The sequence below is a fragment of the Zonotrichia leucophrys genome, chromosome 5 (assembly GCF_028769735.1).
Source record: "Zonotrichia leucophrys gambelii isolate GWCS_2022_RI chromosome 5, RI_Zleu_2.0, whole genome shotgun sequence".
NCBI lineage: Eukaryota > Metazoa > Chordata > Aves > Passeriformes > Passerellidae > Zonotrichia > Zonotrichia leucophrys.
This window is the reverse complement of record NC_088175.1, coordinates 25,777,447-25,804,274: the sequence shown is the minus strand read 5'-3', so window position 1 is coordinate 25,804,274 and position 26,828 is coordinate 25,777,447. Positions and strand designations below refer to the sequence as shown.

General features: G+C 38.1%; 1 long non-coding RNA gene across 1 annotated transcript in view; it reads left to right on the top strand.

Moving 5' to 3' along the window:
- The window catches only part of LOC135448153 (uncharacterized), a 36,328-nt gene extending 10,540 nt beyond the window's left edge, over positions 1–25,788 (top strand). The window contains exons 2-3 of the long non-coding RNA XR_010440407.1: positions 24,926–25,109; positions 25,421–25,788. This is a non-coding gene — a long non-coding RNA (uncharacterized LOC135448153). The remainder of the gene's footprint in view (positions 1–24,925; positions 25,110–25,420) is intronic.
- The last annotated feature ends 1,040 nt before the right edge of the window (positions 25,789–26,828 follow it).

Below are 26,828 nucleotides of genomic sequence, written 5' to 3'. Positions count from 1 at the left end.
TCAAGTTCTAAGACTCATATGCACTTATTGTGGGGAATTTTCTGTGCTTCACTTTACTACTGATCTAAAAATATTGCAAACTTCCAAATATGCATACGTTTACCTATACATTTTCAGTTTTGCTTTTAGAAATGCTGCTGTATGGCCTATAGAAGGTTTGGGATCAAATTTCTGCCTGATGTGAGAATGTAAAATTATATTATTGAGAAACATAAGCTTATGGCAGCTATATGGCATGTAAAGAAACCATATTCTTCTATATTACAGGAAATAGTCTCTTTGATTTCTGTCAACCCAGCAGTGCAAGAGATGTCTCCAAAGGAAAGACACTCTTACTGGGAATATATAGTTTTGCAATAATTTGCTAAGAAACAATCTCTAGATCTCATGATTTGGATACAAGGCAGTCCTGAAGCAGTCTGACCTTGGGACCAACAACTTTAAGACTTTGAGAATGCAAAAGGAGCTGCCTCTTGCCACTCCTAATCTTCTGAACTTTTCAGCTGCATTCAGCTGGGTTCAGCTAGATCAGGATGTCTGTCCTTTAATCTTTCTACATCGCATTTTCCTTTCTTTAACAGTGTCAATGCTTTTATTTGATTTTCCATTAGAAACAGAATTGTAATCAATGGCTTTCAAGATTGGGGAGTGGCTGATATTTACTTTGGGATTACCTCAAACTGTGAGACCATTACTATCTCTTATGTTGGCCATGAGCGTATTTCGCTGATCATATATGCTAGCTACTGTATAGTGATTTCTTCTATTAGAAAGAAATAGAATCATTCTATTAAATGAAACACATAGAAGAAACTTTGCCAGCATCTTAATGAATCTTCTGAGAATGATTCTCTTGTGGTTCAGCTGCCTTGCTAAAGCTCCCAGATTTTAATTTTCAAATTTACCACTTACATTTCCATAGACTTTTGTCATTAGCTCACAGATAAGGTAAAGAAATATGAAGCCCAAAGGTTTGGTGCATTCTTTTGCTTTCCAAATAACACGCTTCAAACACTGTAGACCGCAGAAAATTTATTATGCAAGTCAAGCTATTTTAAATGAAAAAAAAAAAGCTGAAAAAGCTGTTGTACAATTATATATATTTATGTTTCAAATGTTCTCATGGGATTCAGAAACACAGAATAGATGCTGCTCTCAAATTACTCACAGGATTGCTATAGAAGTCATCCTGCTATTCTTAGAAACGGTTCTGAGAGCATTTCTATTGCTGCACCATCACGAACAAATCCTACTTCATCTCAAAACCCACAGAGACTCAGAAGCTCTTTCTGTGCCACCTTCGGTTGCATCAGGACACCCCATTCCATCATTTGGGATGAATCACTTGGTCTTTCCAAGCAAGATTGTTACTAACACATAACTACCACCCAGGTAAAAGAAATGGTGCTCTCTCCTCTTACTGCTGAGCAGGTAATAACCAGCTGGAAAGAGCAGTAGCAGGTATCAGGCAATACACAAAAGGCTAGCAAGTCAATATTAATCAGCCAATGTGATGAAGAACTGAGCTGGAATATTTTTCTCTAGCTTCAAATAATTCTCTTTATCTTTAATATTACGTAAGAGTCTCCGTGCATAAATCATAGTTCTCAGGCCGCACCTCACAAAATGTGATCAGCATTTAAAATAAAATCCCTTTCAATCTGACTGCAAATAGTATTTTAAGGAGAGATCCCCTGTAGAAGATCAGACTAATTCTACTCCTATTTGTATCTATTTGAAAGCTTTATTTTTAGATTTTAAAACTGTCCCAAATTTGGCTTCACACTTTTCTGATTTTGTGTTCTCTTTTGCCATCCATTTCCCATTTTAGATATTTCTCTCCCTTCTTTTTCTGCCCTTTTCTTCTGTGAGTCATTCTTCTATGTATACTACACATCCTTTTTCCCAAATGCATGTGTCTGGTAACTCATACATGGAAACTAGAATTGGTGAAAATTGCAGAAGTGCACCTGAAAAAGCTACAAAATAGTAAGATTTTCATAATGGTATCACTGAAAAATTTATTTTCTACTTTCAGTAGACTTCCTCTACAATATATTAGTGATCTAGTCTATTTAGCGTGATATATAAATCTCTCAGGTTTTGTAATGCAGAAATACATGAGTAAACAAGTTTTAAGGATCAGGAAGAGGAATTATATCATCACAGCGAACAGAAATGTTCACTAAGACTGGCAGGTTCACTAATCATCCATTGGACTATCTGCATGAGAAAGCCTTCCCTAGTAAAACCCTGCAATCATACATCACAGAGTATTCCTATGAAGCATCTGCTTGGGGTTTATTTTACCACTTCCATGTTGTGCTATTTTGGCATGACCATCATTAGGCTTTTGAGGTCTGAAACAAACCTACAATAAAATGCTATTTTTTCAGTATAGTTATAAAACACTCACAGCATGAAATCCATCACTGCCTCCTCATACACCACAAGTTAGGAAATGGTGTGGGATCACATTTGCCTGTTGCTATTTTGTTAATGTAATTTGATTTTTTCAGCTTTTTAAAATCTTTATTTTATTTTTTATATATTTTAAGAAATCTGCTTGTGTTTCTATATATTTTATTAATAAAATCCTTGTATTTTCAATAGAGGAGAGTGAGCTAACAGAAATTAAAAAACAAAGAACTTTTCAAGATGTATGGAGATAAGGCAAAAAAAGAGAGAAGTCTGAGGAGAAGAGTGTTACATTCTTTGAGAGGACAGTAGGGAAACCTACTGGTAAAATGTAGCTTCTGTCCATTCTTCTTACTCTCCTTTGAAAGAGATGCAGTATTAGATGCTATCTGATGTTAGAAAACACACAAACGCAAATCTACATATGCAATTAATTTAATCAAAGGGATGGGAGGGATGACTGGAACAGATCAACAGATCAATGCCAAAACCAGACTTTGCCACAAGAAAAAGTGGAACTGGGAATAGAGTGGGTAAAAAATTTAGTCCACATGGCTTCATTATTGATGTTTAATGTCTTTGTCATCTGCTAAACACAGGGAGATGCAGCTTGAAGTATGTTATCCTGGTTGAGCTGTTTGATGGCTTCTTTCCCCATATTTTTTTTTATAGAACAATAAATCACCAAGGGCTACTGCATAACAACATTTCCTTAGTATTCAAGGAGAGGCTGTACTTCCCATCACGTCCAAAAGTAGCTTGATGTAGAGTCCATGGAGAGGAGGACAAGAAAGCATGGGGTATTTCTTACTGTGCCCTAAGATTGGCTGGTGGCCTGTGGCACCCAGGGGAAGGCTTTAAGCAGAATAATTTTTCTTTTGATCCTGAAAAAGATTCAGTAGTAAACCCACATTTTTGGTCCAGGTGTCCTTGGATCAGGGTAAGTGAGCTGCTGATGGGACCCATGCATGAGACTGTGCTGAGCTTGTCCAGGGAAAGTAAGTAGGAGTTGCCATGATTAGGGAACTGAATCAGGCAAGTTCTAGGAAAGGCACCTTGCAGTTATGCAGATGAGATATTTTCCCCCTGACCAGAAGTGTTTTCTATTTTCCAGATTCTCTTGGATTATAAAATAAGGATATTGGAAGACAGAGACTGACCCTTTGTTGCGGTTCCTCTTGGATCGGGAAAGAAAAATGAGCAGGAAGTACAAAACAACCTAGAATTCATGTTTTTAGCATTCAAATAGTGGTTTATAGTTAATACCATTGCCATTATTTCTCATCAGCTAGAGCTGCAGCTTGGGAGTCATGGAGCATAGCAACATTTCCAGCAGTCTTTTTGTTGGGATCCAGTTTGGCACAGGATTGCAGGACATAGGATGGAGGGGCCATGGGACCTGGCTGGCAGGCACCACAGCCCAGGTGTACAGTGAACAGCACAGAGCTCATCCTCCAGGTTGTCTCATTGTTATTCTAGTGCTTTATCTCAGTGGGATGCATTTTTCCTCACCATGAGAAATAAATTTAAGTCACAATACTCTTATTACTCAAGTGGAATGAGGTATACATGTTTAATATCAGTGCCAGCATTTTTGGAAAGCGTTGTAGATTGTGTTTCCTGCTGTGTTCAGAATTCTCATCCGTTCAGTAAAACAGTTTCTGCCCCTGACCACTTCCCCAGGCAATCCCAATTGCCAATTTACCAGTAAAAATACTCCAGATCTTTTGAGCATTTTCCTCTTAGGAAAGGCATATCAGATTTAGTGCCAAGCTTCTGCTTGATCCAGTCACACATTTTGATCAGACTTTCAGAATTGAGTAAAGCATTAAGTACACTTCTTCCAGTATTTGTTTTTTAGTGAATTATTCAGTAAGTCTAAAGCAGTGTGCCTTGTGAAGGATAACCTCCCCCTCTGCTGAACCACAAGTATGAATATTGAAGGAGCCATCTAATTTAGACTCAGGGAGATATGATTGTTTTACAGTTTTGGGTTGGTTTTTTTTCAGGTGTACCAATAGCTAACATCTCTACTTATGGGCAAAAACATTTTAATCCTCAAAAGGATTAAACCTCCAATTGATGTTTACATGAATTTTACCAGCAAATTTAACAAGATCAAATTAGGTCTCAAACCAGCCATTTAAAATCTAAGCAAATGATTTTACTGCCCAGATTTTTATCACGTCTATGTTATTGCTTGCAGATAAGTTCAAGTCAATGAAAGAGCAAGTATCTGTCATTTAGCTCTCTAAGAAAGGTGCTTGTATATAAGCTGCAATTTGCACTGCCTTACTTCAGTAAAATCTATATGAGTAGCTCTCATCAGTGTGGAGCTATACTGTGCTCCAGAGCGGTCTAATCAATTGCCAGCTTCAATTTCCAAATCAAAACTGTTTATTAGACATTCAAGAGCATGCAAAAGCCTGATTTTTAAAGGAACTCAAATGACTTAGAAATAACCCTGGTTATTAGGAAGGAAAATAAACAAGCCCCCCAAACCTGAAGTAGAACGTATGCTCCCAGGCTGAAATTATTCTAAGTTTGGAGAGAAATTTAAATATTGCCTATAATTTCATGCAAAGTGGTTAGAGTATTACCATTACAGTTCCAAATGTTTGCTCTATCTCTGCATGAGTGTAATGACAGTCAGGTCTCAACTGCTCAGAATAATTAAATTGTATGGTGATAATACAGTAAATAAACATTACAAGCAAAATCATATCATTTCTTTCATTAACTCTGTGTGGCATATTTTCTGGCAGAGTATAAGAATGTCAACAAAACGCATAACACAACACCTTATCATGCAAATATTACACATGTAAATGAACTGAAACATGATCATTTAATTAACAATTATCTTGCTCTATAAAAGACTTTAAATACATTTGAGTATATTAAAATATACAGTAAATATTTCCTAAATTTTAAATCCACATTTCCTTCAGCAGGCAGGGAGCAAACCTGTGTGTCATATTATTGAACATCTGCTTCCTAGCAAAGATCAGTAAGATTGGTTGTACTGATAAGAGTGAAGTGTTACAAATTTAGAAAGCCCTTTGTGGACTGGATATTTATGTACTCTTTCCAGTTTTCATCTTAATGTATGTGTGCCTTTCTGTACACACATATGCACATACAGAATAGAAGATGGAGAAGAATATTGTAAAATAACTTGTAAATGAGTAACCTGACAGGACCCCTGCATACAAAAAGGATGTTACCTTCCTTAAGTGCAAGGCCAAAGCTGTCCCTGTATGCATCTACAGGTGGATCTACAGCTTTGGAGTAAGGGAGGAGGCTGTGGTGACTGTGGCTTTTACAACGGGCATAGCAATGATCAAATAAGCCCCCTTAAGGCAGATTTGGGCCAGCTCATTAAGGGAGTTTGTGTGCTGTGACACAGTTACTAAGGGTTTCAGGAAGTGCTTAGTTTTGTTTAAAGGATGGAAATATATTAACTTGTTTTATTAATGAATGAAAATAATTTTGGGCCGGTAATATATCCAAACAACTCCAAAATCCATTTCAGAGTTTCACAGTACAAACAGTCATATTTTATAACTTAACATGAATGTATTATGAACTAATGCCTTACCAGTTCTGTATTCCTAAAATGGAGCTTTACAATCACATTGCACCTCAAGAAAAGACATGCAGAGATGAAAGATTTTTTTACTCTGATGTGTGTCAGAGTCTCCACCCTAGTCACTCTTCTTTCCTAAAGAACAGCATCGAGTTGTTTATGTGTTAGTACTTCTCTTAACATCATTTTAAAGTGTTCGAGAAATACATCCTACAGAAGCTGCTTCTGGTAGCAGAATTAAATATTAGCTTAGCTCTAAATGAAAAGCTGAAAGAGTAGTTTGCTCCAACAAAAGTCAGAGAACCAAGCAAAGTTTTGGTGGTGCTTTAATCGCAGTTACCTATGGACATCCATGCTGCTGTAACTCAGTGCAGGTTAGTTTTTGTCCAGTAACTCAACTTTTTTCAGGTCTGAGATCATGGACGTTTGGGTTTCCTTGGTGCCCAGAAACTGGTGTTTTGCACATGAAGGAAATAATAATACATGCCACTATAATAATACATAGCACTGCTATTACTACTTCTGAAATAGACAAATGTAAACCATAAATTTATGACAAAAGGTTTCCACTGAAAATAGTTTCAGAGATGAATGGAGTTACAAGTGTGAAAGTTTGAATCCAACCAATCTGGTCTTAGCGCTTTCCTTGGTGTTTTTCTTGCTGACTTTCAGATGCAAGGTACTTTTCATATTATTTTCTTCTCCATCCTGGATGTTTTTGATCATGATGATGATCAGTGAACCTAATATCTAATAGTACTCTTTCTATACTCCTGAGCCCATTATTATCAGTATTTCATGCTAGAGTTGTAAGATTTAGCTTAAAATATTTGTACAGTCCCTTGGGGGTTTTATGCAAAAGGCATAGTGGAGATAGAAGTTACTTTCAATAATGAAACTTTTATGAAGATCCTTTGATACTGCAAAACATTATTTAATTATTTCTATTTTATAAGTCAATTAAAAATAAGGAACTAAGTTCTGACTTACATAATGACTACCAGAAGCACTTATAACTCAGATATTATGCTACTAACACAAAATTAATGAAGTGAATATGCTCAATTTTTTTTCAAAACAAGCACTTTCTAAGGCAAAGTTAGCACTAATAACTGGTTTGAAACAACTTAATTTTCTATTTTTTAAATAAACATAATGTTATTTCTAAACCTTAATAGTAGAATCTTTGGCACAAAGCAACATGATAACAGTGCAAAATAAATAACAGTGTAACCCCTTTTTGTGCGTGTGAGTGTGTGTGAATTTGTATGTTTTATTCCATAGAGCATGTGATAGCATAGAATATTTTGTGCCCTGGATTTTCTTCTTCAGGTTCTGTTTGCCACTGGTCTTTATGGTGAGTAATATTTGTACTGGAACTAACTGAGTGCAGAGAGTACAAAGTAACATCTCCACATTTAGGAGCATTTTATACCCAGTTTAGGCTGCATTTCTGCAATTGCTATTCAAGAAGAATGAGTGAAGCCCTTCAGCTGTAAAAATGGATGATTCAGCAAACTATTGCTTATATGACTCACACTTTCTTTGCTGAGCAGATTTTTGATCTTAATGACTGTCTACAGCATCCTGAGAAAGCATTCTGAAGAAAAGTTGTAAGTGAAGTAACTCTGACCCATTGGACCCCTGCTTTGTAGGCAACTTCCACATATTATCTGTAGTCAGCTCGTCTGGATCTAGCTGGCAGTTTCTAAACTGGGCATGTTCAAATTCAGGTTTGTTTGGCTACAACAAAAGCCATACTTTCATATTTGTTGTCCACACATCTAAGCCCAGCATTGGCAAATAAATCTGCAGCCCAGAATGATTTTATTTAGCAAATCACTAATATATCGTTGGGATAACTAACCAATTTCAGCAGTTAGGCTTGTGACCTAACCTTTGCATAGAAATCCCAGCTGAAGGACTGGTTTTGCATCTCATGCATAGAAGCATGAAAGGACAGGAAAGCCAAAAGAAAATGTTCAGAAATTGCTTTAAATGCTTTTTAAGGGTCAGATTTAACTCTTTATTTGCAGAAAAACATTCTATGGTTGTATTTGTAAAATACTTTTTGGAATGATCTCTATGTAAATTAAATTCTCAAATCAATTGTTGTCTCCCTATGAGCAAAACTCATCAGCTCAAATTACAATCTTCTTCTTCTTTTTTTTTTTTTTTTTTCCCCTCAAGTAGCAGTTTTCTATGCAGGTCATAAAAAGTTCAGTCCCAAATGAGAAACTTTTCAAAGGTTGTGTCCAATTACAAACCAGTAATTTAGGTCAGCATGAGTATGTGGCCAATTTGTAAGGCAAGATGATGCAAGGACTGGCTAACTAAGTTTATGGCAAAAGTGCTATGTTTTCTTAAAGTAAACCTAACTTTCCAAGGTTGATTATTTCTATATTTGTTCAATTATTTATCCTAGTAAAGAGCACTGCCCAATCTGAGATTCTCTAGTTTCTTATCTACCCTATTTACATAATTGGCAATGACCTGCATGTGCAAAGCAGTAAAAGATTCATTGCTGTGCTGTACTGAGAAGTGCTTGCCAGAAATGCATGTTGTCTTTTAAAAGTGGTGCTATTTTTTGGTTAAATAATGCTTTCCCTAAAAAATTTCGGTCTTACTATTACCAACTTGCACACCAAATGTGGAAACCTTTTAAATCCTCTGACTTTCCCTTTATTTGCCAGGTCACAGACTAAAGGTGAACAAGGGTGTCCATTTTACTGAAGTCCTCGGGTCAATACTCTGTGCTATACATCCCCTAGTAACTATGTCTGTCACTCACAAATGGATAATTACTTGGAGGGCAGCAACTGCAGTCCAGTCACTTTTGATATCCAGAAAAATATTTTGGTTTTTGTATTTGTGATGAATGGCATAGAAATCTTTGCTTATATTCAGTGCAATCTTTAGGGTTCTGATCACAATCCCTATAATAAAACTGCAGGACTACAGAAACATTTTCCCAGTTTATCTTATAATTCTTTACAAAGAAGTACAGTTTTAACACCATTTTATAGCTGGAGAAATTGAGTGTGAGAAAGAAAAAGTGACAAGACTGAGGCCCTGAAAACAGCTAAGTAGAGACAGAAAACAATCGATGCTGTTTATGTTGTTGTGCTGTGGCCACATTCATGCAGGATTCATAGAATTTTAGATAAAAGAGATTCAAACATTGGGCTCTGTTTCGAGTTTTGGAATTTTGAGTTGTGATCTCAGCTGGAACCAGTCTCCAACTGATTTATGGTTATTTAATACTAGGCTATTCTTGGAATAATTAAAATATACATATTTTTCCTTATATATTGGCAAATACTGAAACATGCTTGAAATCACAAAGAGAGCCTCTTTTAAGAGGGTTGTGAACATAGCTAAAGAAATTCTTTCTGTGTACTGAATTTGGGGGCTAACATAACATCCAGTCCCACCAGAAGGCGTTCTCCTTTAAGTGAACTGATTCTGAAAAAGAACAAAGAGTGAACAAAGACAAAACTTTTCATTCAGGGAAGTTAAAGGACCACTGCCTAAACTCCACATTTCAGGCAGAGATGAATCTGAGAGGAACACACCTGCTTTCTCCTAGAGAGCTGTTCATGCCAGGTTTTTGGAAAAGGAAAATCCAATCATCCACTAGCCACTGAAGCTGCAGAAGGAAAGTGAAAAGAATTATCTTTCTATAAAGCCTATCAGCAGTTAAAACAGTTTTGTTTCACTGGAGTAGTGCAGAGCTGCTAAGCTGGCCTGTAGGTCAGTGTCTTCACATTACAGATGAGAAATTCAGAGGCTACTCAAATTATAACATCAAATAAAGAAACTTGATTTGTGGCCTTCATAAATCCAGTCTTCTGTTTAAATAAGAAAAAGGCTTTTGGATTGATTAACCATGCCAAGAAGGGATTTGGAAATACCAGAGTAGAAACCTCTGGCATTGCTCTGGTTCAAAAAGATAATTGTTAAGTAAACAGGACTTTCAAAGCAAGAGCTTTGCTCTGCATAGCAAATAAGCACTTAATCAGGCATGTAAATGGAAGAGAGGCATCTCAGGTATTTTCTGAAGGTAATTTAGGGGCACTTAGGACTGCTGTTATGCGCTCGAGTTGGTACCCTGACTAGATTTATAAAAGTGGTCAAAAGAGATTTTGATAAACTAGACAAAGGTTCTTCACAGCTACACAGAAGACTGAAGATCATCACGGAAATGCAAAAACTGCTAGGAAGTGCTTCAGATTTGGTTTTTTTGTTAATGTCTTCTAGTCCCACATTTGAGAAATATGGAAAGACTCATGCTAAAACTGAAAAAGGATAGGAAAAATCACAAAAGAAGCTGTGTAGTACAGAATTGAATGATGCATACAAATATTTGAAGTTCTACATTGAGAAAGAAAAGACACAATGAGGAACACGAGGAAGTACTGGGAAGAGGGTGGAAATGTTCTGAGGGGAATTGCTGTTGTTCATTTCCTCAGCTGGTGGGTCTGCCTTGGGGTGAATTGCTGAGAAGATGCATCACAAGCTCTGTCTCTGTGGCCGCGAGGGCTGTGATTAAAGGCGACTTCACGCGTGTAATTTGCTCAGGTCTGCGGCCAGAGCAGGGCTGGTTGGGAGGGAGGGAAGCGTGGCAGCACAGGGACAGAGGCTGCTGGAGGGGAGCTCTGCACTCTGCCTGCCCTCCTTCCCCCTCTGCCCCCACGCTGCTGCCCTTAGCCAGCTGACACCGGCCCAGCCGTGCCAATGGGCTCCGCTTGGGAGCTGCTGCTGGACAAGGGAGCAGTGGGGATGCTCTCCATGAAAGGGAATTTGTGCACTTGTTGTCTACTGGTTGCCCAGTCAAAACACAGCATCCATTCGTTTATGTGCAGCTGAGGTGTGACATCTGGAAGCCACTGCATCGTGTTCTGTCCCCTGCCCTACGTTTCCTGTTTGTAAGAGGTCACCACCAGTTTCCAGGAATATTTAGCGGGATACAGTCAGATAGTTTTTCTTCTGTATACATCAAAAATATTTAGACTAAACACCTAAACACATGAGTGATTTCTCTCAACCTGCTTTTTTTTTTTTTTTTTTTTTTTTTTTTTTTTTTTTTTAAGTGTTGTGGAGGAATGTAACCTCATCTGCAAAACAGGACAAAATTTGTCAAATGTGAATTTTTGCTATTTTGACATCCACAAAAAGAAATTACCAAAAGCTAACAGAATTTTCCTGTTAATTTTTCACATTTCCAAATAGAAATAAATTGCTTTTAGAGTCTCTCTCCCAAATAAGTAAAGCCAGTGGATAGATTGAATAATATATTGCACGTTGCTTCAAGCAAAATATCTTTTGTGAAAAAAATGAATAATGAGTAATAAAAAAGAGATACACACAAACATTTAGAGCCAGACTGAGACTTCAGTGCATAAAATAAAGGCATGTACCACCAGTGTAGGATAATTCTGTGGTTCTTAAAATTGCACTCTATTATATTGTGCCAATCATTTGCTAAATATGCCATCAAAACCACATAACTCAGTAAGACAGTTTATTTTTTTTTTACAGGCAGCAAACCTGTTATTTTCCTGACTTAAAGCCATATGGTCTCTCTCAGACTTTCCTTTGTGGCACCAATTTGCTTATAATATTGAGATTAATTCTCTGTTCAGTAAATGCTTTTGAATCACACCTTTACCCACCTGTCATTCTGTGTCAAAAACGTGGCACTCCTGTATCTACAAACATTTCATTCACCTTGGGTTTTTGAGTGACGCTCTCAGACTACATTTTCCACAGATTTTATTTTTATTGATTCTTCAGTTTCATGTCTGTCATCTTGTGTTCAGTCTCTTGTGGTGAATGCACTGAAATGTGATTGTAATGGGTAAAGTCACCAGACTGCTGACCTGATTCAAGGTAGATTTTCTGAAAATAGGCCAAATAATCCCATTTTAATGGACAATAGATCAGAAACCCCTGCACTGAGGCTCTTTGCATTGCTGTTATTACGTGGCTGTGCTTTTGAATATGTAAATATTGCTTTAGATTTTGTAATTAACTTTATTCTGACAAAACCTGATTTTCTGTCCATGTGACAATAATGCCCTAAGGTTGCTTGTAAAATAGTTTATAAAAGACAGCTCTGAGTTGATTTTTTATTTATTTTTAGAGTGTATTTTGACAGTGGTATGTTACCATTTCCGATCTCACACTGAGAGAAATAAGATTGTTATTTAAGGAGTAGACATTCCTTTTCTCTACATGTGTACACAGGGCTTTCCATAGCCCTTGGTGATGCCAGTCCTTTGCTGGAGTTTGTAAAGCCAACTGTACAATGAGAGCAATATGACATTGGGAGGAGATTAAGGAACATAAATCAGCAGCGTTTTATGTTCCTGCTGACTTCTACTTTTTAATAGACACAGGTTGGAACTGATGTGGCACCACACTTAAAATATTCCAGGACCTGTTCTTGTTCCTGTTTTCAGAGGTCTTGCCAGTGTTATGATAGAAATACAAATCACTGGCTTTACTTCCTGTCCTTTTTTTTTCTTCTTCTTTTTTTTTTTTGCTATGTGAAAGCTGCTGACATTTCAAATGACAAATCTAGTTTCCTCCAGTTCTCAAAAGAGGAAGCCTGACTTCAGTGAACATGTGAATCAGAAACTACTGCCAAATGGAAATGGTGTCTTTTAGGGTATAATACAGGAATCCTGTATTATCAGCACTGAGCTTACTACATAAGTAGTAGCACAAAGCCAGACAATGACCTTCAAATTTGAACATGCAGCAAGTACCTTTACTAGCAGGTGTCCCAACTCCCACAAGAAAAGAGGATTTGGCAGCCAAACTAAGGAAGTTCTGCTGTCACTCCCATGTCCGTCAGCAAAGGAAAGGCTCAGAGAGGTAAAAAAGGGCAACGCAGGTGGGTGGCAAGGTGGGATGAATATTATTTTTAACTCATCCTTTCATGTTCTGAGAGGAATACTGGGTAGATAAATTAAGTAGCAAGCCACAGGAATAATTTTGTAACACGTTTTACTTTGCTAAACCTAAAGTGGCAGGAAATCAGGCCTTCAGCATGTTTGTGAGTTTTTAGAGATAAGGTGACCCATTAGGTTCACAGATAAAGCCTCTTGGTATCTGAAGAGGGAAAAATTCTTTTGTTCTAGTGAAACAGCCTGCACAGTTTCTCCCTATTTCGCTCTACAGAGTTCTCTTTTTTGCAAGCTTTACTATGATTGGGATGCAAATTAAAAGACAGGGTGGGGAAATGTAAATTATGACCTATGACAGAGCAGTTTAAAATAGAGTGAAATCTAAATGCAGGTGTAAATAATAAAAGAAAAAGCAGTATAAATAAAAGTCGAGGTCACTTCTACTCAGTACAGTCATGTTGTATTTTATTGTGGGAGTGACAAGGGACTCCAACAGAAGCACAGATTCCAACTGTGCTCATTGCTGCTCAAAGACAGCATGTATTGTTCAGCATCTTTACTGAAGAACATGTTCTGAAAGAATGTCATGTGTCTGAAAGAGGGAAGACACCATAGAATATACATAGTGTCACAAAAGGAGTTGTGTCAGAAATGCGTTCACTGATTCCAGTGCAAAGAAAAAAGTTTATATCTTTATACCTTTTCTGCATAGATCTCTTCAGAGGTCATATTATTTGCAGTCCTCACTGTCTTTTTAAATCCCCTTTTGATAAAAACGTGTATAATGAAAGAATAGTACTGATTTGCATTAAAGCAGAAGTGTCTGGTGTGTTCTGAAAAACACCATATAATATTTAGGACATTTTATCACTATATGAATCACCTTTATTATCACAGAAGGAAGCATTCAATTAGAAACAGACATCTGAAATTTTGAGTGACGACACGGTAGACCAAAGAGAGAGGTAACATGAGGAAAAGCATAATGACACCCTCGTGCTGGGCTGGTCTAATGTTGAGTACCAGGGCAACTGGGAGACAGAAAAATGTTACTTGCCAAATAGTTTTTTTGCTGTAGTAGATACAGTTACGAGTAACTTTGAATGGAAATCTTGGCATATAAATGCCAAGATATTGAGTCCAGCATTTAGGCAGCTGTCTGGTGCAACAGGATATATTCTGTAAGTAATTTTCCATATAAAATGTCTCTCAGAAGGCTTTACAGCTAATCATCCTTTGTATAGGCACACACAGGAGGATACCAGTTGCAATATAATCCATATTTGGCACATAGAGACATAGTTTAGGCAGAGGCAAATGAATTAGGATCTGCAGCAGAAGCAGACACTCGTAAAGAGCAGCTAATTAAGAGTTTATCAGCATGTCACTGTGCATAGGAAGCCCGAGTGTTCCACTGGGGCATGGTGGTGTGTGCAGGCTCGCCTGTCATGTCTTGTGTGCTTGGAGGCTTGTGAGAGGTGAGGCTGTGACAGTGCACACAGCTCTGTGCTGTGTGGGGGAGTGGCAGGATACAGGATGGCAGGATGGTTCTGTGAATTCACATCACTGCTTACAGTTCTCAGAATGAAACCCTTGCAGAAATGCCTACTCTATATGACGCTCTGCCTTTAGTGAGGTAAGACATTTGGGGACCTTGTCCTAAAAATAGAAAACAGAAACGAAGTGTAAGGTAGTAATATGAAAAGGCTGCATTATCAGAAGACAGATGCTTCACAACACCAAAGAGGCAGCTGAACAAAGGAACAGTGTCTTTAGCTGCTGCTGGACATTCCCCAGTATGCATGTGCCATGATTGTACCAGCTATGTGAGCTCATCACTCTTTCAGTGGCAGAAATATGACAGAATAACAGTGCTTACTATGCCAGTGTGAAAAAATATTCTTGTTTCCTTCCATTTTCCGTTAGTGCTACAGAACTTACCCTATTTCTCAGCACAAGGGTGCAAAGATTGCACAACAATTATATGAAACAGATGCTTTCTATTTAGGCTTCAACTTGTGATCCCTCCATCACGATCATTAATTGTGCAGCTTAGGGCTCACTCTGAGTCCCACAGCTTTGCAATATTGCTTTGAGGTCATCTGGGACAGAGTCAAAGTATCCTGAATGATCAGGCTTCAGTTTGGCAGCTGTGAGTCTCTAATTGTCTGATACCTGTATTATTACAAAAAGTCTGGTTTCCAGGTTTCCTTATCTGTTTTCTCAGAATTGGAAGAGGATTCTTTACTCATGCTTGAAAACTTTCAAGTACCTTTTGCCTGGGTTCTGGATTGCCAGGGGATTTAGACAGAAAGTACTGCTGAAATCCAGATACTCAGAGATTTGGAAAAGCCTTTGATCTGGTAAGCTTTCCTAAAAAAAAAGGAAAAGAAATTCCTTTTTGTCAATGCAGAGAGTAGGCATGATGAAGACATTTGCTTTTTGAAAAGGGGAAATGTGATTCTGAGCTACATCAGAATCCCCCTGGCTGTAATTTTAATCCTTCTAACTTTTATTAACACGGACCAACTTCTTACAGTCTCTATCAGTTGCAAGTAATGACCATCAAATGAAGCTATTGGCAATTAAATTCAAAGCAGAAGGGGTAGGAGCCTTGTGAAACCTGTTACCAGAGGACATTGTGGATTATGGCAATTTACAGTATTTTAGGGAAAGGTTGTCTAACTGGGAGAGAGAATTGTTGGTGGATTACTGCACAAATGGTATCAGGATTAGGAAGTCCTCAAATCTGAAAGAATCAAGAGGCTGGAAAAGTATATATTTAATCCACTTTTACTGGGTTTTATGCATCTACTAACAGATATTTTTGGTGCTAGAATATGGGGCTAGACAAATGCAAGGCTCTTACATAAAGAAATTTCTGAATTCCAAACTGCTGGTTATCAGGATCATCCAAAAACCAGGGAATGTTGACAACTAAGTCTTCCTGCTCTTTGCTCTTCTGCAGCTCCTGCTATGCTTGAGAGTAGCAATTCAGGGTATAACTCAGGATACTACTCTTCCAGTCACCCTTTTTATCAAGACTTTTCAGAAGCATCTTCTGGCATATGCTACCACCTTTTTATCTGTCCAGTAGTCTCTGTGGGTCATTCCAGAGAAAGGAACTAAAAACAAAGCACTTAAGAGAATGACTGTGATCATGACTTGGTTCCACAGCTACAAAGCTTTGAACCCTCCCACTATTGACCGTCTCACATAACATGAGACCATTAGAATTATATAAATGGTTGTTTATATAAACAACTCTTTTATCTTCAAAACATTTCTTTTTGCTCCAAACTCTGCACCTACGATCACAAATTTCTGCTTATTATGTGGCTTAAAATAAATAAACAAATGACAATAGAAAAATTGCAGTAGGCCTTTTTGCTTAATTTCCTGAAAATACAGAAGTGGCTTCTTGGTGGGACTTTCCAGATGTATGTACTTAAGTCAGTTTTCTCTGAAACCACAAAAATGTCTCAGAGTTTATGCCTGTTTGTAATTGTACATTTTAGAACATTTCTGATTCTCTGTTAGTCAGAACTTGATGAAATATTACAGGAATGTGTGCTTCATTTTTTTTTTTTTAATGTTAAAGCTAACAAAGGATGATAAAAATATCCAAATCAGGCATCTAAGATCTTTTTCAATAGTGACTTGTCCATTCAGAAGCCCAAGCTGCAATGTAAATTAAAGTCATGCATTCATGAAATGTTTAATCAAGAAAAAAAATATTTTAAGTGATTAACTAGGTCTGTTTTCACACTGTGAAATGTAAAGTGTCATCCAAGGTCACCAACTAAACTTGTTGGGAAGTTTTTTTTCTACCCATATTAGTACCACATGCAAAATGTATGGGAAAAGGTCTACAGAAATTACCAGAATGGGAATTTAAAACACAATTTTAATGATGTCAGAACAGAGAGACTAGTTTTTTCACCATCTTACATCTACATTATGAAATTTATTAGCATCTATGCTTCAAAACACAGTGAATGCGAGAAAAGGGTTCTGAAGGTCCATGGTGACTTTTAATGACTCCACAGCAGCAAGACAGCAAATGTCCAATTTCAGCCCTCTCTGCATATCATGGTTTCATCTTAAACCAACTCATGGTGGAATGTGGCAGTTCCCTTATCCAATGAGGTCCATGCATTTTTCATGTTGTCCACAAACGTGTTGCAAGTAAACTGTGGCCACATTTTTATGGTTTCATGTCAGACACTGGAAATCTAATACGTGAGTGACGAACTTTGTCCTCAACACATCAAAACCTGTTCCATATTTTCAAAACTGCAAGTGTTCTGCAATGTAGCCACTTCCATCAGTCATATGCATGTGTTATTTCATTGAAGGAACGGAAAGGTTTTACAAGGAGGCACAGTTATAAAATCATACAATGGTTTGGATTCCTTTAACAAAGAGGTATTAGACTATTAAAAAATCTAGATTTGAATGGGAAAATGGGAGAGTGTAGGTAAAACTTCAGAACCATGTGGCTGTACTGTGGAAGAGTATTACAAGTGGCAGTCTAGGGAATATTAGTATCTATTAATCTAAGTAAGTCTGCATCTGATTTGATACATAAATTATGGAATGACTGAGTATCTAGTTTTCAAGAGGATCACACAGAACACAACCTCAGTAAAGGAAGAAAGAAAGGAAGGAACTATAAGCAAGGAAAGAGAGTTATCAATGGTGTTTTTTTTTGGAGGGGGTGTTTGGTGGAGGTTTTTTACTTGGGTTTTTGGGAGGGGGGTTGTTTGTTTTGGTTTGTTTTGGTTTGTTTTGGTTTGGTTTTTTGTTTCTCTAAATAGCACAAGGGAAATAGCAGCTGAGGGAATTAAGTCTTAGAAGCTTTCAGGAATTGGCATGGAAATTGATCAGCTGTGAAGGAATGTACTTCTCAGTTTTGGTTACAATTTAATGGAGGAAGAGGTAAAAGCACAGTCATTTACCATTCTAATAATGTAGGAATGCTTACATTTATTTTGCTGTGTAAGGACATGGAGCTTTTAGAGAGTGTCCAGAGGAGGGCTGTGAAGCTGCTGAAGGGTCTAGAGAGGAAGGCATGTGTGGAGCATCTGGACAACTTGGCTTGTTCAGCCTGGAGAAAAAAGGCTCTGGGAGACTTCAAGGCTGTCTACAACTTCCTCATGAGGAGAAGTGGGGAGGCAGACACTGATTTCTTCTCACTGGTGACCAGTGACAGGGCCCAAGGGATGACATGAAGCTGTGTCAGGAGAGACTTAGATTGGATATCACAAGAAAGTCCTTTACCCAGAGGGTGGTTGGGCACTGCAACAGGCTCCCAGGGAAGTGGTCACAGAATCAAATCTGTCAGAATCCAACAAGTGTCTGTGCAGCGCTCTCAGGCATAGGGTGTGACTCTTGGGGCAGCCAGCGCAGGGCCAGAGGCTGGACTCAATGACCCTGGTGGGTCGCTCCCAAGTCAGGATATTCTATGATTTTATGATCTTAGCTCTTGCTAGTAACCTCTAATTGATGATTAAATTCCAAGCAAAACCTGAACAGGTCAGGTTTCTGGCCAGAAAACTTGAACCACATTTATAGATTATGTTTTCAGTCATGTTTCTAAGCATTTCAGAACAAATTACTCTGATTTTAGGCTATATTACAAGTATTTTGAGAGTATCTTTTATAGAAACTTTCTAATTCATCTTTTATATGAAAAACAAAAGAAAGTTTATTTTAAAATTCAGGACATCTTACAGCTATATTCATTGGAAAAGCATCTGAAGTAATTAAGAAACAGATAATCAGAATTCAGAAATATACAATGCAAATTGGTGTTTCTAAAATGAAAAAAGGAAATATTTTCTTGAATTTGCAAAACAAACTTTTTTCCAATCTATAAATTTTTGTAAGTGTCTTGATAGAAATCAGCTTATAGGGTGTTGATATTAAATTTTGGCCTCTACATGCTCATTTAGGGCAGGAAGCAAGTAGATTAAAATGGGTATATATCTGAATAGCAAAGACAGAGCTGATTCTTAAATACAAACTTTGAGAATATTAAAAGCGGACTTAGGAAGACTTTACTCAGGGTGATGGAAGGGAAGCTTCTGGAGCCCAACTAAGGCAGCTTCTAACAGACCATTTGTACAAATGAGTCTGAATTTGTGGCTATCCAGCCCTGCAGACTGTACAAACCAAATGCAAAGAGAACCTCAGTCTGTAAAGAAAAAACGTTGTGTGCACTAAAGAAAAAACGTTGTATGCCCTCTTTGTCACCGTGCTGCTGAGCCTCTTGGTAGCATCTGCAGAGGTGGCTTCAAGGAATATTGCGCTTCTTCTGGGTCTTATCTTTCTATTGGGTTTTTTTGGTTGGTGGTTTTTTTTTTTTTTTTCAAGAGAAATCCAGAGAGGGTTGTGATTCAGAGAACAGCTGCTTCCTTGATTCTCCCCTTCCTGTTCTCACTCCAAGGCTGCTGTACGTCAGCAGAAGGGCACCGGCAGGAGCAGGCAGGGAGGGCTGGGAGCCATGCCCGGAAATAGGGAATGCTTTCCTCAAAACATGGCTGGAGACACACTTCAGGATACCTGCTTCTGTCTGCATTCAGCTCCAAGAGGAATTTGGCTTGCATGATTGAGTTAACCTGAATAAAGGTTTTTGCACATTGAGTAATTTCCCCATTTCTAAGTAAGGAAGCAAGAGGAAATCGTGTCAATTTTCTAATGGCTTCTACATTTTAAAATGTCTGTGAAAATTCTCAACAGAGTTAGTAAGGAAACACACATTAGCTGTTCAGAATTAGAAGTCATCTAAAAATCTTAACAAAAATCAGGATTGGAATTTATATCTCACTCAAAATATGATTCCACTGTGCTTCACCAACACCTGGAATGCAGTCTGCATTTGACTAGTAGCAGTAGGCAGAATTGTTTAATTTAGTTTTCTATATACATCCTGTAGGTTAGGAGCAGTGGACAGTGCTCTGCAATTTTAGTGATTGTTGTCTGTTTACCATAATTACAGAGATATTTTAAACTTCCACATTTTGTTGCAGACATAATATTAGGTAGGGAATAGCAGCAGAACATTTTGAGTAATCTGTTATTGTGGACACATCCTGAAGACAGGCTGATGCTATATTTAGTCACTATGTGGTTAACTGTGACTAGAGTAAGGATGTTATTTTATGTTTTGTGTTTGAAGTTGCAAATGTTGATTTTTTTCAGTCTGAAATTGCTCAGTTGAAGAAATAATAATAGTTTTAATTCAAAGCTGTGCATATGCACACACACACAGATACACAGATTTTTCCTTTTGCTTTCTAGCATCTAGTTTATGTGTAGTTCAATTTAATTCAGTGAAGTTTCTTTTGAAGCAAACTAGCTGAACAATATGAAAAGTATAAATTCACACCCAACTTCAATGTAAAATTTATAAAGGATATATCCATAATATTTTTTTAAATATTTGTATGTGTATATTTAAATGTGTATGTCCAGATCATGTATCCTGTATCCTGACCTTGTTCCCACTAAATAGAATCCAAGAGCGAACACTATAAAGGAACAGAAGTTTAAAAAAACCACGCAGAAGTTATTCGGCAGGTAGATTTAATATTATAATTCTCTAAAAAAGAGCTGTACGACTTAAAAAACCAAACCACCAACTTTTTAAAGTGGTAATATTCCTAACTGAAAAGATCTGATTTAGCATTTTAGGTTAAGCTATGACTGGCACAATCTCTACTTAGTTTTGTGCCTACTGTAAGTATCAGCAGTAAATGCAGACTTTGTTCAGAGAAGTTCAGGAATTCCTTTTGAGCAGGGTCAGGAGCCCAAAGACATGGAGGAATAAGGGAGGAAGCTGTGTCATGCTGTTTCCTCTGTGCAGGACAATACAGTTAGCAAATTACAAATACATTTAGTAAATCACAGACATTACTTGCAAAAAGCGTAGGTAATCTGTGAAACAATTTTGGGCTAAGGGTAAAGTTCTGTTTATAGCAAAGATTCCATTTATTGCACCACAAACCACAAAGGTACCCTGAAATTTTGTAGCTAAGGTTTCCAGAGATGTGTGATTAATAAATGTTTATATAATTTTATTGTATATGTGGACTCAAAATCTTTATAATGTCTTAATATGCAGAGCCTGAACCTTTATAATGTCTTATGGTTCAATGGTAATATTTTTGATAATCTGAATTGTTGCTTGTAGGAATATGTACAATGTGTGCCTTTCTTAGAACACAAAGGATCACCCAAAAACTCCTCTGGATTTCAAACCCAAAATTCAACATCACAAAATAGAGAAATATTAATTTGACAGCCATCAGTCGGTGCTTCCAGACATTATTTTCCCGTTTTTAATGACCTTTCTGCAATTTTCCTTCCTGCTTCTCTGCTAGTAGAATTGTTCCTAATCCACAATAGATGAAGCCAGGAGGTAAATTCAAGTGCTAGCTAAAGGAGTCTGCCTGTTTTTAATGGTGTGAGTTAGGGAGTGCTCCAAGGACCAGCCATCTTGAAAACAAGAGAGGAAATGAACTTGGAGATTTAAAATTTAAGTGACAGTACAATTGCAAATTTCTCTGCACTTTTTCAGAAGAGGTCTTCTGCTTTTTAAGTCACATAGGTACACCTAAAAATTTTACCCTTTGTTAGTAGGAAATGATTCACATTTCTAGGAGAACCAAGCATGTTAGTTATGAAAAAATCCTAGGCATTTCAGGAGCATACTCTGTGTTTTCTAGCTTGTAATAGGTACATAAATCAAGTGACCATTCTAGAGATAGTCTGAAATAGCATCCCTTACATACAGCACATAGCATTTCAAATCCTCAATACCAATTGAGTCTCCATACCCATTCTCCTTTTTGTTTTTTTGTGGTCCATCTCATTTATTGCAATTGGCCAGCAAGCCAATGTCTACCCACTGCCAGCTGTTTAAAGAAAAGAAAGTCAAAAAGAATCCATACTGAAGTGTTTCTCTCTCTTTCATGAAAACAGTTTGCATTCTACACAAAAAATTCCTTTGTGGTGTAAGGGAATTGACGTCAGTACTGTTACGCCCAGGATGATTTTGGCCCTGCATATCTATTATGCAATGCTTTCAGATGCACAGTTCTATGATGAACAAATGACTGCCAGATGTGAGAGTAGTATTTCCCCCTTTTTTTTGAGGTTCATGAACAAGTTCTCATGTGTGGACTGTGAACTTCCTCAGTGTATGTATGTGTATGTACTCTAAGAACAATTCCATAGAAAATAGTTGAAAATGACAACATTAGAAAGAATAACAAAAGAACTCCTATATTTTTTGCTCAAAAAAAAAAAATAAAGCTCTTATGAGTATCTTTCATACATGTGATACAGGCTCCTCCTTCCTTCCTGCAGAAACTAGTAATGTCTACCAAAATACTGACCACATCCAGCTTTGGGAGAGAAGCCCCTGGAAGGAAGAAAAGAAATAATTAATAATTTGGCCTTCTCCCAAAGTCATGATAGAAAGCTTTATAAAGACACCTGTAGTTAAAGATGGTCAGGGTCACAGGATGTGTGGAAGAATCCAGTGGCTTGGAGCCATCTGTTGGCTTTCCAAGTATATCCACAACTTTTTTTTCAATTAACCATAGTAAAAAACTATGAAGTTTTCAAAATTGTATTTCAGCATTTAAGCATGTAAGGACCTAAAAGCTCTGTGTATTCATTTTTTTCCAATAGATTTAATCTTGATTTAATGAGAATAGGTAACTGCAATGATATGCTTTGGAAGGATACTGCACCCGATACTGGTCTGCTTCCCTCCTGTGCTTTTCTACCCTTTATGATAAACATCTTGGATTCCTGGTTCTTCTCGGAAAGATCTTCCCACCTAAATAGCTTACTTTTCAACTGCTTCTGTGACTTAATCTCAGGTTTCTGTCTTTTATCTCCTGTAAAGCTAGGAAAAATTGTAAAAGCTCATAGGGAATAATTAAAACAGGTGAAACTTCAAAGGGCCACTTCAGAAGGATGGCTCAGGCATAGAGAAGCTGAGGTCTGATACAGTAAGTCACCGTTGCTGCTGCGGTATGTTTTCAGACACAATGTATCTTGAATAAAGCACAGTCTCCTTGCAAATGAGGATTCGCTATTTGTTTCTCTACCTTTTGGCTGCAGACAGCAATGAGTTCTTTTTCCCACAGACAGGAAGCAAGATTCCATATGAAGCAATACTCATCTCCTAGTGATGCCCAAACACATATGGGGATGGTGGGGAGGAAAGGCTGAGGGAGAGCAACAAAGTCTTTGCCCTGGCAGTAAGAGACTTAGCTTGGGAGAACCAAAGCAGCAAAGTCAACAGGAAGGAAGGGTGCACAGAAGAGAATTGCAGAAGCAGAAACAGTCCCTAGTGGAGAATCACTTTTGGATGGCTCAGCCCATTTTATTTTTAACCTTACAAACACAGAGGGCTGAAAAGCATGGAAAAACAGAAAAGCTCTGACAAAAGGCCAGGATGCCTAGAGTGGAAACAATCTTGAGATCTGTTTCTAGTCAGTGCTGCACATCTGTATGCGTAACAAAAGCACTATCCTGCTCATCACAAAATTTACAGCACAGAGTGATCCAAACTGAGAGCATCAGAGGAATTGTGGATGGAGGCAGAGCACTCGAGCTGGGGGAGCTGGGGAGTTGTGGAACACCTGCTTGCAATACTGTTGGCGCTAGCTACCACTCCGGGTCTGTCACTTTCCAAGTTTTCTGAAATACTATAATATAAAAGCCTTAAGACAAAAGGACTGGTGTTTCTGCAGAATTCCCTCTCTCTTATTCACATACCATCATATACCAACCAATTTCTGAGATGATGTATTCAGTATCCTATGGAACTCTAATGAACTCAATGAAGTTATTTAGGGTATAAATCAGACTCAGTTTTGCTCTGTTTCCTTGAGATTTCATATGCTTATTAGCCTCAAAAACTAGCTGGTCCCTCCTCCTTTTATTTCTGCAACTCATTTCCCACAGCTGTAGTATTTATTCAAAATCCTTGGCTCTTGTTTTGCCTCTCGTTCTGCTGCCTGAATAATTTGATCCTCTAGAGTATACTACTTTAAAACTGTTGCACACACCAGATGAGAGATATTTTTGCACCTCTTTTCCAAGGCCAGATTAGAAATGAAATTATTTCTGTTTAGATAGCTAAAGACTGATCTCTCTCTTTTTTTCACTTTTTTTCCTTGAGCATGGATCTCTCTTTTTCAGTACACACATTGAAACACAGTGTGTGCCATAATTTTTAGGACTGCAAGCAGGGAGTTGAATCAGAGCCAGGGTATTATTTATTAAGACAGTCTGGGCAGTCAGTGAGGTAAAAGCAAGTAATTTGCTTTGTATATAACGCCCCTTGATGTTATTTCTGTTTGTCATGCTAATATTGTTCTAGATCTCTGCTGTGTCAAGAGCAGACAGGAAACTAGTTGAGAGTGGTGTGTCCTTGACAAAAATTACATTTAGAAACAATAAAAAATAATTGCTTTGAGCATTCAGTAAGAGCATTAATTGTTCATTTCTGAGGTCCTTGTGGAGATGGCTGTTTTTAGAATGACTAGCATTGAAATAAAATTAAGTAACCACAGTTTCTTGTCACCTCTGTTTAAATTCTGGAAGGATAGTGTCCAAGATTCAGGGAGTAGACAAGCCTTCATTTCAAACAGAATCAGAGGATCATTGAACAAGATAATGGTGTGGGTTGGAAGGACCCTTAAACTCATCTTATTCATTCCAAGCCTCCTGCTATGGGCAAGGATGCCACCCACCATTTCTGATTGCTTACAGCCCCATCCAACTTGCCGCAAAACACTTCCAGGGATGGGGCACCCACAATTCCTCCAGGAAACCTGTTCCAGTGCTCACCATCCTCTGAGAAAAGAATTTCTTCCTAACACCTAATCTAAATTTCCCCTCTTTAAGTTTAAAACCCTTTCCCTGTCACTCTTTGCCTGTATAAAACATCTCTTCATTTTTTATAATCCTTCTTTAGGTACTAGAAGGTGCTGTAAAGTCTCCTGAAGTCTTCTCTTCTCCAGGCTGAGCAACCCCAGCTCCCTGAGCCTGGAGAGGTGCTCCAGGCCCTTGGTCATCTTCATGGCCTTCATCTGGACCATCTCCAACAGGTCCACATCATTCTTATGCTGAGGACCCCAGAGCTGGATGCAGCACTCCAGGTAGGACATTCTGCACTCTCACAAGGGCAGAGTAGGGGTTCAGGATTCCCTCCCTTGTCCTGACCAGCTGGCCACACTGCTTTTGGGGCAGCCTGAGATGTGGCTGACCTTCTGGGCTGTGAGCACACACTGCTGGCTCATGTCCAACCTTTCTTCAAACAGTAATATAATAGCAAAACAAATACTTAGCTTTAAACATAAAGATTGAAATCTCAGTCCTTTCATCTTTTTAACCACATTTCATCAAAACAACTTTGTAGGATAACTTCTGATATTTTTTCCTCTGAACTTACTATTTTTATATATTACAGAATCACAGAATCATTTAGGTTGGAAAAGACCAAGATCAGTGAGTCCAACCTTTGACCTGTCACCAACTTGTCGAGTGGACCACACCGGTAAATGCCATGTCCAATTGTTTCTTGAGCACTTCCAGGGACGGTGGTTCCACCTTCATGGAGGATTTCTTCCTGCCTGGTGTTCATCCTGAACCTCCTCTGGCACAGTTTGAGACTGCGTCATCTTGTCCTGCCGCTCAGCAGAGGCTGGCTCCCACTTCACTACAGCCTCCTTTCAGGGAGCTGGACAGAGCCATAAGGTCTCCCCTGAGCCTCCTTTTCTCCAGGCTAAACAATCTCAGCTCTCCCACTTGCTCCTCATAGGTCCTTCACCAGCTTCATTGCCCTTCTCTGGACATGCCCCCAGCACCTCAGTGTCTTCCTGGAAGCACAAGGCCCAGAAGTGGGCACAGCAATTCTTCACGTTCCAGATGGAAGTTCAAAGTGGTGTTTGCTTTCTAACTGGTGTTAATACTTTGGCTTGACATATGTTTGCCTGGTTTCTGAAATTTTTTTTCAGTTAAAGACTGACCTATAGTGCTAAGTTCAGAACTAGGACTTGCAATGTAGTTTGCCAAAATAAGAGCTGGAAATGACACGTGTCAGTTTTGGTCCATACATCCTTTTATTTATCAATAATATGTATATATTGACATTGAAATATTTTACACACAAACAAACATATACAAACATGCATATACATTTAGGAGGCATGACAATGTACACTTTGTAGCTAGCTGTAACCATTATTGCAGAGACCTGATTTAGTCCAGGTCTGAAACAGTTTTCTTCTCTGCTAGCAGGAAGATTCTCACATTCTCTTGTAAAATACTAAAACTTGCTATCACTTTGACCCCTCCTGTGGTGCCTGGTGAAATCTGACAGCAATCAATTGTTGTTAGTTATTGGCCAGTTTTTAAACTGTAGCAGTGGTGTAAGATGCCTCAGGGCATACTTTGATCTCATGAGCTTTAGCAAAAATGGAACATGAGGCAGTACGAACAATAAAGATATCCCCTTTAACTTGCTAAAGAGCATCTTTTAAATTTGGAACAAAGCTTCAGACTAAATGTTTCTCATTACCATTGCCAATACAAAGCTAATGTTGAAGACAATGGTTAAAACATTAATCATGTAGAGAGTGGAGGAAATGTCCTAGCTGAACTGAGTAAGCGGAGGCATTCTGGAGAGTGTTTGCTCCAGGAGTTAGTCACCCTTCCACAGTCACAGAGCTGGCTCCCACTAACACAGAGATAGTTGGCTGTGGGGTTCACTATTTTTAGTAGGAATACATAAAGATGACTAACACTGCATCATGCCTTGGAGTGAACACGTAGCATTTGTCAGAAATACATGTTCAACAGAGTTTAAGAAATACCAT